The sequence below is a fragment of the Argopecten irradians genome, chromosome 6 (genome assembly GCF_041381155.1).
Source record: "Argopecten irradians isolate NY chromosome 6, Ai_NY, whole genome shotgun sequence".
Taxonomy (NCBI): Eukaryota; Metazoa; Mollusca; class Bivalvia; order Pectinida; family Pectinidae; genus Argopecten; species Argopecten irradians.
In genome coordinates this window covers 33,810,733-33,823,227 of record NC_091139.1, presented here as the reverse complement: position 1 = coordinate 33,823,227, position 12,495 = coordinate 33,810,733, and the positions used below count along the sequence as shown (strand labels likewise).

General features: G+C 36.6%; 1 protein-coding gene across 6 annotated transcripts in view; it reads right to left on the bottom strand.

Annotated features, from left to right (window-relative positions):
* LOC138325690 (leukemia inhibitory factor receptor-like) overlaps nucleotides 1-11,982 on the bottom strand; it is an 86,072-nt gene extending 74,090 nt beyond the window's left edge. For 5 of the 6 annotated variants that reach the window (XM_069271513.1, XM_069271518.1, XM_069271517.1 and 2 more), the window contains exon 1: nucleotides 11,694-11,981. The gene's annotated coding sequence lies outside the window, so the exon portion shown is untranslated. Of the gene's footprint in view, nucleotides 1-11,693 lie in introns of all 6 variants that reach the window. The other variant, XM_069271515.1, reaches the window with a different exon arrangement.
* Between the last annotated feature and the right edge of the window lie 513 nt (nucleotides 11,983-12,495).

The window sequence follows — 12,495 nt, the reverse complement described above, 5'->3', positions numbered from 1 at the left end:
GTAACATAAAACAAGAGGCCCAGAGGGCCTGTATCGCTCACCTGGTTTGAAATGCAAAGTAATGTTCTGAATACAGGTTCATTGTTTCTTTTGTGAAGGAATTTTAATATTAACCTCTAAATCCCCTATTGGGCCCCACCCCTCCTGCCCCCAGGGGGTCAGAGCCAAAATTTATACAAGTTCTGTTCCCCTTCCCCCAAGGATGTTTATGGCCAAATTTGGTCACAATCAAAGCAAAACTCTAGGACAAGTAGCGATTTATAGGATTTACCTCTATTTCCCCTATTGGGCCCCACCCGTCCTGCCCCCGGGGGGCCAGAGCCAAAATTTCTAAAAGTTCTGTTCCCCTTCCAAAAAGGATGTTTGTGGCCAAATTTGGTTACAATCCATGCAGAACTCTTGGACAAGTATCGATTTATAGGATTTACCTATAATTCCCCTATTGGGCCCCGCCCATCCTGCCCCCCGGGACCAGAGCCAAAATTTATACAAACTTAGTTCTTATTCTCCCAAGGATATTTCTGACCAAATTTGGTTACATTCCATGCAGAACTCTATGACTAGTAGCGATTTAAAGGATTTACCTCTATTTCCCCTATTGGGCCCCACCCCTCCAGCCCCCGGGGGCCAGAGCCAAAATTTATATAAGTTCTGTTCCCCTTCCAAAAAAGATGTTTGTGGCCAAATTTGGCTACAATCCATAAAGAACTCTATGAATAGTAGCGATTTAAAGGATTTACCTCTATTTCCCCTATTGGGCCCCGCCCCTCCTGTCCCTGGGGGTCAGAGCCAAAATTTATACAAGTTCTGTTCCCCTTCCCCCAAGGATGTTTGTTGCCAAATTTGGTTACATTCCATTCAGAACTCTATGACTAGTAGCGATTTAAAGGATTTACCTCTATTTCCCCTATTGGGCCCCGCCCTCCTGCCCCCGGGGACCAGAGCCAAAATTTATACAAGTTCTGTTCCCCTTCCCCAAGGATGTTTGTGGACAAATTTGGTTACATTCCATTCAGAACTCTATGACTAGTAGCGATTTAAAGGATTTACCTCTATTTCCCCTAAATGGGCCCCGCCCCTCCTGTCCCTTGGGGATCAGAGCCAAAATTTATACAAGTTCTGTTCCCCTTCCCCCAAGGATGTTTGTGGCCAAATTTGGTTACAATCCATTCAGAACTCTATGACTAGCAGCGATTTAAAGGATTTACCTCTATTTCCCCTATTGGGCCCCGCCCTCCTGCCCCAGGGGACCGGAGCCAAAATTTATACAAGTTCTGTTCCCCTTCCCCAAGGATGTTTGTGGCCAAATTTGGTTACAATCCATGCAGAACTCTAGGACAAGTAGCGATTTATAGGATTTACCTCTATTTCCCCTATTGGGCCCCGCCCCTCCTGCCCCCGGGGGGTCAGAGCCAAAATTTATTCAAATTCTGTTCCCCCTCCCCCAAGGATGTTTGTGGCCAAATTTGGTTACAATCCATGCTGAACTCTATGACTAGTAGCGATTTAAAGGAAATGTTGACGGACAGACGGACGACGGACGACGGACGCCGCGCCATGACATAAGCTCACCGGCCCTTCGGGCCAGGTGAGCTAAAAACCGGCCCTTCAGGCCAGGTGAGCTAAAAACAACTTCATGTAATCATCGGACTTTAGCAAGTCTTCGTAAGACTAACAGTTAGTTACTGTACTGGTTGGCGACATATTATCGTGAAGAACACGTTATCGTCATTTTTGCTTTGCCAACTTTTGAATAATAATATATCATGGCCAGATATTTTTGCCAAATAAAAGGTACATTATTTGGTTACTTATAACACTCAAATTTCTTTTGAATTTATAAGAACGATAATGTCAAGAGCATCGGACTTTAGCAAGTCTTCGTAAGGCTACCGTACATTACACACCAATATAAGTTCATTTGTCACTCTCAGTAGCTCGTATATATATATAGATCTATATTATCATTATATTATGTAAGTTTATGTTGATAAATTTTGTACCTTTTCTCTTTCAATATAACGCAGCTGTCAATAAACAAAAGGCACAACTAGCTCCCAGTGACAGAACAAGGGAGGAAACTGATAACTATTAACTTTTACTGCGCAATCATCAGATATAGTTCGTCAATGTAACCGAAACAAAAACCTTTATAACCGTTATAAGAACTTTCTTTTGCAGTTATCTTCCTAACATTTCATTACATTAATCAATCAGTAGCATGAATTACGTAAAATTGAAAAAAAAACATACACAATCCAAAATCCACCGAAAGTCTGCCGCGAAGGAAGACATCGAAGAAGGCGTTGTTCGTGATTTTTGGGACCATACATGACGCGTAGGTATACATAAATCATAGAGTCCCTACTGAACACTTAAAACATACCGTCTATGGTGCATATGTATGTACAAATTCAATGTTTGTGTTTTTGAATACTGAGGTTCGATTTATTCATACTATCAAGTAATATGTAAAATGAACAAAACAACATTAAATTTTCGTAGCGGAGTGGTTTTATTACTTAAATGTGTGTGCACAGGCTCTCCGAGTGTACCTAAGAATGCTGTTTCACAGCATCAATAAAACTGACAGATGGTATTAGGTAATTATGAATTAAACAACACACCCCACTTGGTTATATTATACTGACAAAGGGCAAACTAGAATGAATACATGTGCCCGGCCTATATATATGGCTACTATACTGTACCTTTCGGCCGGGTACGAATTGGTCCCTATGTGTCGTAGTGGAGCACTGCCTCCGAAAATCACTCGGGCACAGTTTTCTATACTTTTTTGTTGGTTTCCGTTTATCTTATGCGTATACATGCATTTACATATTATTTTTGTCCAAAACAAACATAACTACCATTCTCTATATCTACCGTACCGCTCACAAGACGTCAAATTCACAATTTGTGGACTTGCCGTATAAATTCCCTTCGGAAAGACATTCATATGTATTATGTAAAAAAAATAATGCCTCGATGAGAATTTGATATTTCTTATTGCCGAGTAGGTAAGTGATATCAAACAAGTACGATATAATGCAAACAGACGTTTTATAATGGTTTGCATACTCATTACTTTGCTCCATTAATAGTGACAGTAATAGGCACCAATTGTAGCTCTGAAGACGACATCATTTTCTGGCTAAAAGTCTTTTGAGCTACAATATTGCAGCTAAGGGCAAACCAGTCATCCCACTCCCTATATGCTGAGCATTAAGCAGGAGCAAAAAGTTGAAAAACTGCCATTTTTGTAAGCCAGGCAACATCTGGGATCAGTCTTGATGATAGGACTAGAGGCCATTAGAGATGTTCAGAATCAGGGACAACAAATTCGGAAGAGTCCAAACTTCACCCAGTCCTACATATGAAATTTGCAGAAGATTCTTTGTGGGTTTTTTTCCAGAAAAGGCTGTAAGAATTGTTTCAGGTCAAAGGGAAAGACTGATGGACAGCTAGGCTACTGACCACTAAAAGAAGTAAAATTAAATAGCTGGCGAAAATTTCACGAACATTCCTTGAGAAAATTCCTTCAATTAAAATTTTCCAGTATTATAATACATAAGGAGAATTTTAAGTAAAGGTCTAGTTTAGGCCTAGTTAAGAAATATTTGTAAATCCGAGTCCTGATGACAAAAGCTTGTTTACCGCAAATATAACAAAAAAAATATGTAGAACAGGAAACCGATATATATACACATATTTTGACATATGACCCTTGATATAACAGATAACACTGACATCCGGCTATTACAACTCTTTTCCTGTGTAGTATATTAGTAGTCCAGTAAAGATAGGATGTTACCCCAAAATAATTGTAACAGAATTTTTTTCTTTGTTTTTCATACTGATCTGACTTTGTTTTATACAAGAAAAAAAGTCGCCACAAACACAAGTTTGGGAAAATGTTTTTCTTGACCTCAAAAAATCAGAACAAGGACATAGTCATTCAGATCCCCCGCCAATGGAGATATCAAAGCTGAAGTAAGTTTGATTGTGGAGACTTATGTGTATGAAAAAAAAACAGGAAAAATGAAGTTGAGCTTAAGAAAGATGGACTATATTCAAGTAGAGCGGGGCTGCAATTGTTGAATCAGGTATACAGCCTTGACATTTATATTAGACTATATACACAAAGATGGGTGGAGTTTTGCAAACTAATATTTACCATTTACCATGATATTTTCAGCAATGTTTCCATAGTAATGGAAAAAGTGCAAAAAATGAAAACCTAAAAATAGCAAAAGGTACTACTTGACCATAAAAAGAATGTGTCTATGAAGTTTCGTGGAAATATCGTTGGGCGGGGGATAAAAAAGGGATATTTGCATAATTTGATAACTTTGAAGCCAAATATAAACTTTCTAGGTTATCATGAGATACTAGAAAATTACTGTATGGCAAGAACTTAATAAGGATAGCACAGATTGCAAAAAATATGAGTTGAAATCAACACAGGGGAAAAGTATGACAACATGAAAATTGCATGTGCTTTTGTTGGATTGTTAAGATAAAAAATTGTTATTATCAACAATACCATTGGTACTCATTTTGGTTGAATCTTTTCAAATAAAACTTGTTGATTAAAGGCTTTAAAAGTAAAACAGTTTATTTTCACTACCTGAGATAATATGGTTGCTCAAAGTTGATCTTTTGGCCTTTTCCAAGGATATTTTGAAGTCCGAATTGAATAATATGTCTTTTTTATTCAAAAATTATTCAGTAAGTTCCTTCTCAAGTGTTTAGATAGTTAATAATTCAGATTCTATGTAGGTTATTCTCATCTAAAAGAGACAACTACATCAAGATATCCCCAAATATGAAAGAAGCGAGGTCGATCAAATCCTCATTTAGTGCCAATTTGATTTATGGCGACTTTTTTCATGGTAAAATACTAAGATCCTCCAACCCAAAAAGCAGAAAACAAATTCTGTTGCAATTATTTGGAGGTTAGGCCTCTATTTTTCGTATTTTTAGAGGTCATTGGAATACATACATGTATGTACTACAATGTCAAAACTAGAATTTTGAGTATGTGTTGGATATATTGGATGGATATTTATTAAGCATGAAAATGATGCAGCTAAACTATAAATATATATCTGTCAAATGCTGTATGTGACACATCCCTCCCCTCCCCCCCTCATCTATGTCCCTTTGTCCTGCCTCTTTATGTGTAAAAGCTGTGGTCAGTGTCGTTTGTACATAGTCGTTAAATACGGTCTAGAGCTATCACTCAGCTGATGGAGCATGTTTCTTTGGCTTAGTTGATAGCCCAAAATTCGCACACCGGAGACCCGGGTTTGATTCCAGGTCATGGCACTCGACAGAAATCATTTTTTCTTGGATCTTCTACATTGGCATCTCACTAAAGTGTTTAGAGAGTCCCGGCTTGCTCTTTGGCTCAGTCGGTAGAGCCATAGTTTTTCACACCGCAGACAAGGGTTTGATTCCTAGTCAGGGCACTCGACAGAAATCATGTGTACTTTTCCTTTTTCTTCTACACATGTATTGAAAGGTTTCTACAGTTTGATCGTAAATTTTACAAGCATTATAAAAACTGAACAATAAATATACTCATTTACTCATTCTAGGCGTTTCCAAGCTGAATTTATTATCTTTCATACAAGTCTACCTACACTCTGGCACACATTTAGTGTACGTTTATATATACATACAAATGGACATGTTACAAGATCTAGAGGTCACTTTGTGTGAAAGGGTCAGCCAGGGCCAAAAGGGTTCAAATCCCCAATCCAATTATGACTTTTCTAACAATAACTATTGCTTTGTATAACAAAAGAGAATGTTTATAAACATGAAATATTAAAAATAATCACTTGAAATAATGTAAATTATCCTCGCTATATGAATTATCAATGTAACATGATCTTATTAAAAGTTCAAGAGGGTATGTACCATACCTCTCTGATTTATTGGTAATTTATTTGTTGAGGTATTACGCTGTAAGATATTTGTTTAACATACAATGTTAAGTCATTAGGGAAACAAAGAAACGCTTCGCTTGCATTAAGTGGACAATGACGTAAGACCTTTATTTTAAGTACATGTACTTGGAAGACGTTAAATATCTTGCTATACAGACAAATAATAAGTTTTATCAGGCACAAAAAGGAGTGTTACTATGTCTTGAGGCATACATGGTTACAACTAATCATCATTTGTCACATTAATATAGTTGAAAGCAGGATATCTCGGCATAACTACTAAAAAATTGGCTTATAAATATAAGAATAATAGCATCTCAGTACCTATGTCATTTCAGATTGAATGCGTTTGAATAATAATTCCTTATCAAACTTCATATTTACTTTCAAGCTCATTCAACTTCATTACTTCAGTCCAAGTTATCATTGTATATTGTATTATAGTTGCTTTTATTATCTGGGGGATTTAGTTTTGTTACGTTTGCAGACAAAATTATTTCTGCTATCTTAAATACATGTATCAGTGAGATAGACAAGAACAAGAACAGTGTGTTACTGTTAAAAGTTGACAATGTATGTACATTTCTACCTGCAATATATATCATCAGTCTACATCATGCTAGATGAAAACAATTAGAATATCTAAAAGTTACTCTATTTCTTTTAGCATGCATACATATATAGCCTTCATACAACTGGGTTGGTTTCATTTTGAAAATCGAAAAATCATTTGTCTGGTGGATTAATAAAGAATCCGCCGTGTGGAATTAACAACAGATTGGGATCAAGGAAGACAAATATTAACAGAGGTGATTTAACAACACTCAATAAATCTTTGTGAGGCCAGAGAAGACTATAGAGACGACCTCTATTCAAACAAGTGTGAGTAATATATTAACACTTCACCTCAGGATGTGTGCATCGTAGCAACATCAAGATACTGACCCAGATTCAACTCAAGAAGGGTTGGATTTTTAAAAACTTCCCTGTGCATGGATAAAGGGGCTTTGAACCTTTAAAGTACAAGTGTGTTCAAAGTTCATCCATAGTGCCACTTACTAATTACAATCATAGTATTCAATATGTACATGACTCTTGTTTCGACCACATTTATAAAAAATATATATTTTACTAATAAACACATTACTGAGGCCAATTTACCATTATAGTGAAATGAACCCCTTCCCATGTTTAGTGATCTGCCCTATATATAAGTCACTTGAAATTTTATCATATTTTCATTACGATTTTTTCTCATTTATATGATATAGAATGATCTTTAGAATTCAGATGAATTCAGGAGACTTATGGCTTGGTTAAGTATCCCTTACCTTCTGTCATTTTCTCAAATTTTTCGAACCTGGCAGTACACTCAAGTTTACAGCAAAATGATGTTGTTTGTTTTGTTATACACCAGGGCTCAACAATATCATTTTTCACACTTATCCATTTGTGCAGGTGATTTTAAAATCTACTTGTCCGACAGCCAAATGCACTTGTCCAAACTTTAACTACAAACTTGCAGAGAAAAAAAATTATGTTCTCAAAAGGCCATATAACTATCAAGAGAAATTAATTTTACTTCTAAAAACTGTGTCATTTGTCTTTATTCTTCTTCTTTGTTCGTTAATTACCTTCCAAGATTCATTCTTTTTCTCGTCAAATACATCAGTTTTTCCTTTTCCTTCTAAGCTGAAGCCATATTTTGTCAAATATAAACAGTATATGTCATTTTAGTGCTTACTACTTTGGGAATGGGGCCAGTAGCTTTCAAGTTGGAAAAGTGCTTAATAAAACGAAAATTATTTATCTCATTTTCCATGTCCCTTCTGTTTTTATCACCTTTAAAGCAATTAATTTTTTTATTTCTGGTTCATAGGCATCTCAGGTGGTGTCTAGTAGTGTAAAGAGATAGTAACAAATCCTTCTCGCTTATAAATCTTAGTTGAGTATAATTTATACATGTAGCTCAATCGGAAGAGCAATCTGGCTAGTGTTCGGAGGTCCGGAGTTTGAACACCGGTTTGTACCCAGGGCTTTTTTCAGCGTTATTTGGGGCCGATTTTCGGCCTCATTCCCCATGGCAAAGCCTCTAAATTTTTCCCAATTCAAGCCTAAATTTCCCAAAATCAAAGTTTCTTAAAAACTATCCAAAAATATTGTATGAACTTAGTTGGGGCTTTAAATATCTGTGAATTGGCTTCAGAAAAGTACATAAACTACACTGGAAATAAAAAATCTTTTTTGTTATGCTTTATTTCCAATTTTACAATTTTTCCCAAATCTTGGTTTTGTCGCACATTTTCCCAAATTCAAAGCCATGGGCCCCATTCCCAAAGCAGAGAGAAAAAGCTCTGGTACCATTATAGCTACAATTTCTGTATTCAAAGCATAAATGTATAGGCAACTACAGTAACATAGGCCTATATGTTTCTGGCAATGATTTATAAGTGAGAAGGATTTGCCACTCAGAGTTTTGGATGAATACGTCATGAGAGTTTTTGTGTTTGAGCACTGACCGTGCGGTGGGCAACGACTGATTTTCTTTGATATCCGGCCGCGCAACCTTTGAAGTAGCTTGCGATTGCTGGCTTACTGTCTTACTTTCTGAAGTGGGCCTTCATTTCATGAGCTGTCATACCGTATTTCACCGCAAATAAGACCCCTTCCGCAAATAAGACCCCCCACCTATTTTGACGCATTTCCAGACTTAGGGGGGGGGGGGATGTCTGAAAATAAGACCCCCCACCAATTTTTCCATTGGATGGGAGATTTGAGTAATGGCGTTATTAAAAACGTCACCGAAATGATTATGTACCGTAACTGTTTTTTATTTGTTTTATCGGCAAAGAAAAAACACTTAGTAAGCTTAGTAATCAACTGTTTGTGTTTGTTATTTCTGTCATTTATTCAAGTCAATTCATGGGTGATTTACTTTAAAGGGACAATTCACTCAAGCTAATTCTTTTATATAACCAAGAAGCAAAATATAGCATAAATATATTGTTCTACATTTCGTATGAAACATATAACATAAAATATTGACAAATTCCATGTTAATGTTTAGTATTTTAATTGATACCGTTGTAATTACAGATCGTTGATCAATACGATTAAACAGGTACAATGATACGCTGTACCCATACCAGAGACCAGAATATGTTTATTTGTGAACGTAACGTACCTGTAGTTTACGATCAGTTGGAGAAACCATGCTTTACTGTTTTGTTTACGCAGTCAGTATAATATGATTAGCCGCAAAGTTTCGTATTTTACTTTTGATACAAAAATACTTACTTGCAACAATGTTTTAATGCAGTAAATACTTGCATTAATCTCTGAAATTTTATCAAACTATCGTCGTATCAATAGAAATACAGATGGAATTACCAAACACGGCCTGGTGTGAAAATATGAAAGCATGGCTTCAACCAGACGCCATTTTCCTACACATGTGTGTACGATCTTACAAACAGATCTATGCATGTTGCTGATGTCGGCCATTGAAGTTTAATCACAGTAGTTTGCTCATTTGGCTGAGACCTAATATGTACGTAAATTCTTGTTTATAATCGAATTTGATATGTAAATGTGTGTAGTGAATTTTAAATAAGCCGGAGTCTGAACGGCGATCGTCCTTCCTATTCACGGCGATTGATCACGTACACGTGTACTATGAAGATTTATTGTAAACAGTAACCTAATTTGAAAATTTTAAAATAACTATACAATTATTAAAACGTCTGGATTAAAACAATATTGCTTATGATGGGTTTAGTGTTTCTTCGTTTTGATTCAGTGGTGAATATCCGCGAGACTCTTGCAAAAGTGAGTTGTAAAAACATAGTCCGTTTCCCTTTCAGACTTACAACTTAACTGTCCTGGTATTGTTTATATTTTGATTTAATTTCATTTTATTCATAAGTCTTCATTAATATTATCAATACTTGAACATCTTGCTTTTACGTATACCCATCTGTCATACAATAATGACAAGACATTGAAAAATCCAAGATGGCGACCTCATTGATCAACCTTATCAGGCAGGTAGTCCGTAAATAAGACCCCCCACCACTTTTGACCTTTATTTCTTCTCTGGGTGGGGGTCTTATTTGCGGTGAAATACGGTATCTTTTTAATGAAGATTGAAGACATTTCTTCTAAATCTTCCTTCCTTAAAACAAGGTCTAGACATCCTGAAATTTATTAAGCTTTACATTGGTGTTTCTTTTTACTCTATAAGATAAGTATTTGTTGAGAAAAATGGTTTTTGTTCATGGCTCATAGGCATCTCGCATGGTGTTTAGTAGTGTAAAGTGGCAGTGACAAATCCTTCTCACTTATTTTAATCCTTGGTATCTGGCAACTCAAGCAAAATGTCAAAATATACATTTATAAGCAGTCTACATGTTTTAATTTCAATCAATAGACATTATTATATGACTGGTGTTTTTGCTGTATTTTGATTGGCCGATACGTTTCTCAGAAGTATTCATCAACTGCGATATCAACCCCGAAATCTGCGGCAAAAAGCACGCGAGGTTACTGGACTCAGTCCAGATACCTCTCGCGAGTCCAGTAACCTGTGTCAAAAATAGATCGAGGGGAACTCCCTTTAGATGTGACGTCATAATCACTTTTGACGTCGAGTCGTACCCAAATATAGCGTTACGGGAGTTTCCTTATTCAAAGACGTCGGGTTAATCTATTGTGACGTCATTATAAATAGTCGGCAACATATTTGGCAGAAGGCAGCAAGTTTTGTAAAAGGAACATTTGCAAATATCATCCTGTTTATTGTAGTTAAGTCTTTTTGAAGAACCGGGTTAATATCCTGTAAATGTCATATAATAAAACAGTTATCGACCTATTTTCAGGTGGATACGGTGAGTTATCAACCCTCGAAAATGATATAACCCTCGGCCTGCAGCCTCGGGATATATCACTTACTCGGGTTGATAACTCACAGTATCCACCTGAAAATAGGTCGATAATTGTATAATAAGACATTTATTTATAGAATCAAGGACGTATATGAGAAGGATAAGTCACACTGGGTTTTGTGGAAGTCCAAGGCAGGCGCTTTTGTGTTTGTGCACTGACCGTGATGTTGAGCGACAACTGATTTTCCTTTGATATCTGCCGGCGCAGCCTTTGATGTAGCTTGCGGGTGCGAGGGTTACCGTCTTACTTTCTGAAGCGTGCCGTCATTTCATGAGCTGTTGTAATTTTTTAATGAAAATTTAAGACATTATCCTCTAAATCTTCCATCCATAAAGCAAATGATAAGCGTTGTGAAATTTAATAAATTTTACATTGGTGTTTTGTTTGATTCGATAAGACAAGTATTTGTTGAGAAAAATGGTTTTTATTCCCGGTTTATAGGCGTCTCACGTGGTGTTTAGTAATGTAAAGAGACAGTCATGAAGCCTTCTCACTTATAAATCCTTGATAGAAGTTTTCCATGTCCCAATTACCTAGAACAAGTGCTTGCCTATCCCTATCCATCTGTTTGAACAATTAGGTCACGGTATTTGTTTATAACAAAATAGGATAAGAGTCCTACATGTTTGTAGTAAGCTTTAAGGCCTAACACAGCTACAGTTAGCCCTAAACAAATAATTCGTCACTCGGCCTAAACTTGGGGAAAAAATGATAATTTAGCAACGTAACACATTGTCGAATAGCACGTAAAAAATCAGTTTTTATAAACAAAGACAAAGATTTACAACATACCGTCAATCCATCTGTCCCTCCATTACATCTCGGTTTGGGGATTTCCAAATCTCGGAGTCTGACCGCCGCTTCTCATCTGTATTTCAGAAATCAGATTTAGGACAAATTTGAACTGTGGCAAGCTTTTGTTGAAGACGGTGTCAAAATCGTCTGTAGTGGTTACCAACATCCGTGGTGATAGATAACAAAAGAAATGCCCCGCTACGTAGTAGGCCTAATCTTACTTCCTGGTAATCAAAAGTTAAACACGAAGCCCACAATCACATCATGTCCGACAAGCGTCGCATCGATTTGGTTGCATGAGGTTGGTCTAGGGGACATAACTCGAGTAAAACAACCGGTAAACAAGCCTATCGGAGATTTAAATCCATTTTTTTATATTATCAAAATCCATCGATGTCGATGAATTTGTTTTCATTTTAATGTGTAAGATTGGCAGGGGCGTGATTGTGAAAAAAGAGTGAAGTTATTTACAGTGATTGTGAAGGTGAAGGTTATTAATTTTTAGTGTAGGGGAGAGTGGGGGTAGTTGAGCCACAGGGTTAGTTGAACAAGTGGCGGGAAATAGTTTTACGTCATGTTTATGACGTCATAATCGATTTTTCTGAAGCCGCCGTTATTTGAAGTGGACGTCAGCAAAAGAGGTAAGTCGATATTCCCATAACATTTTTTTTAATACAAGAAAATTATTTTTCACACTCCAAAGTATTTTTTCGGGAATTATGTATTTTCCGATTACCGCTTTATTTCTTATTGTGATTTATATGAATTATGTACCGTCGAGATCTGTAGAATCACGCGT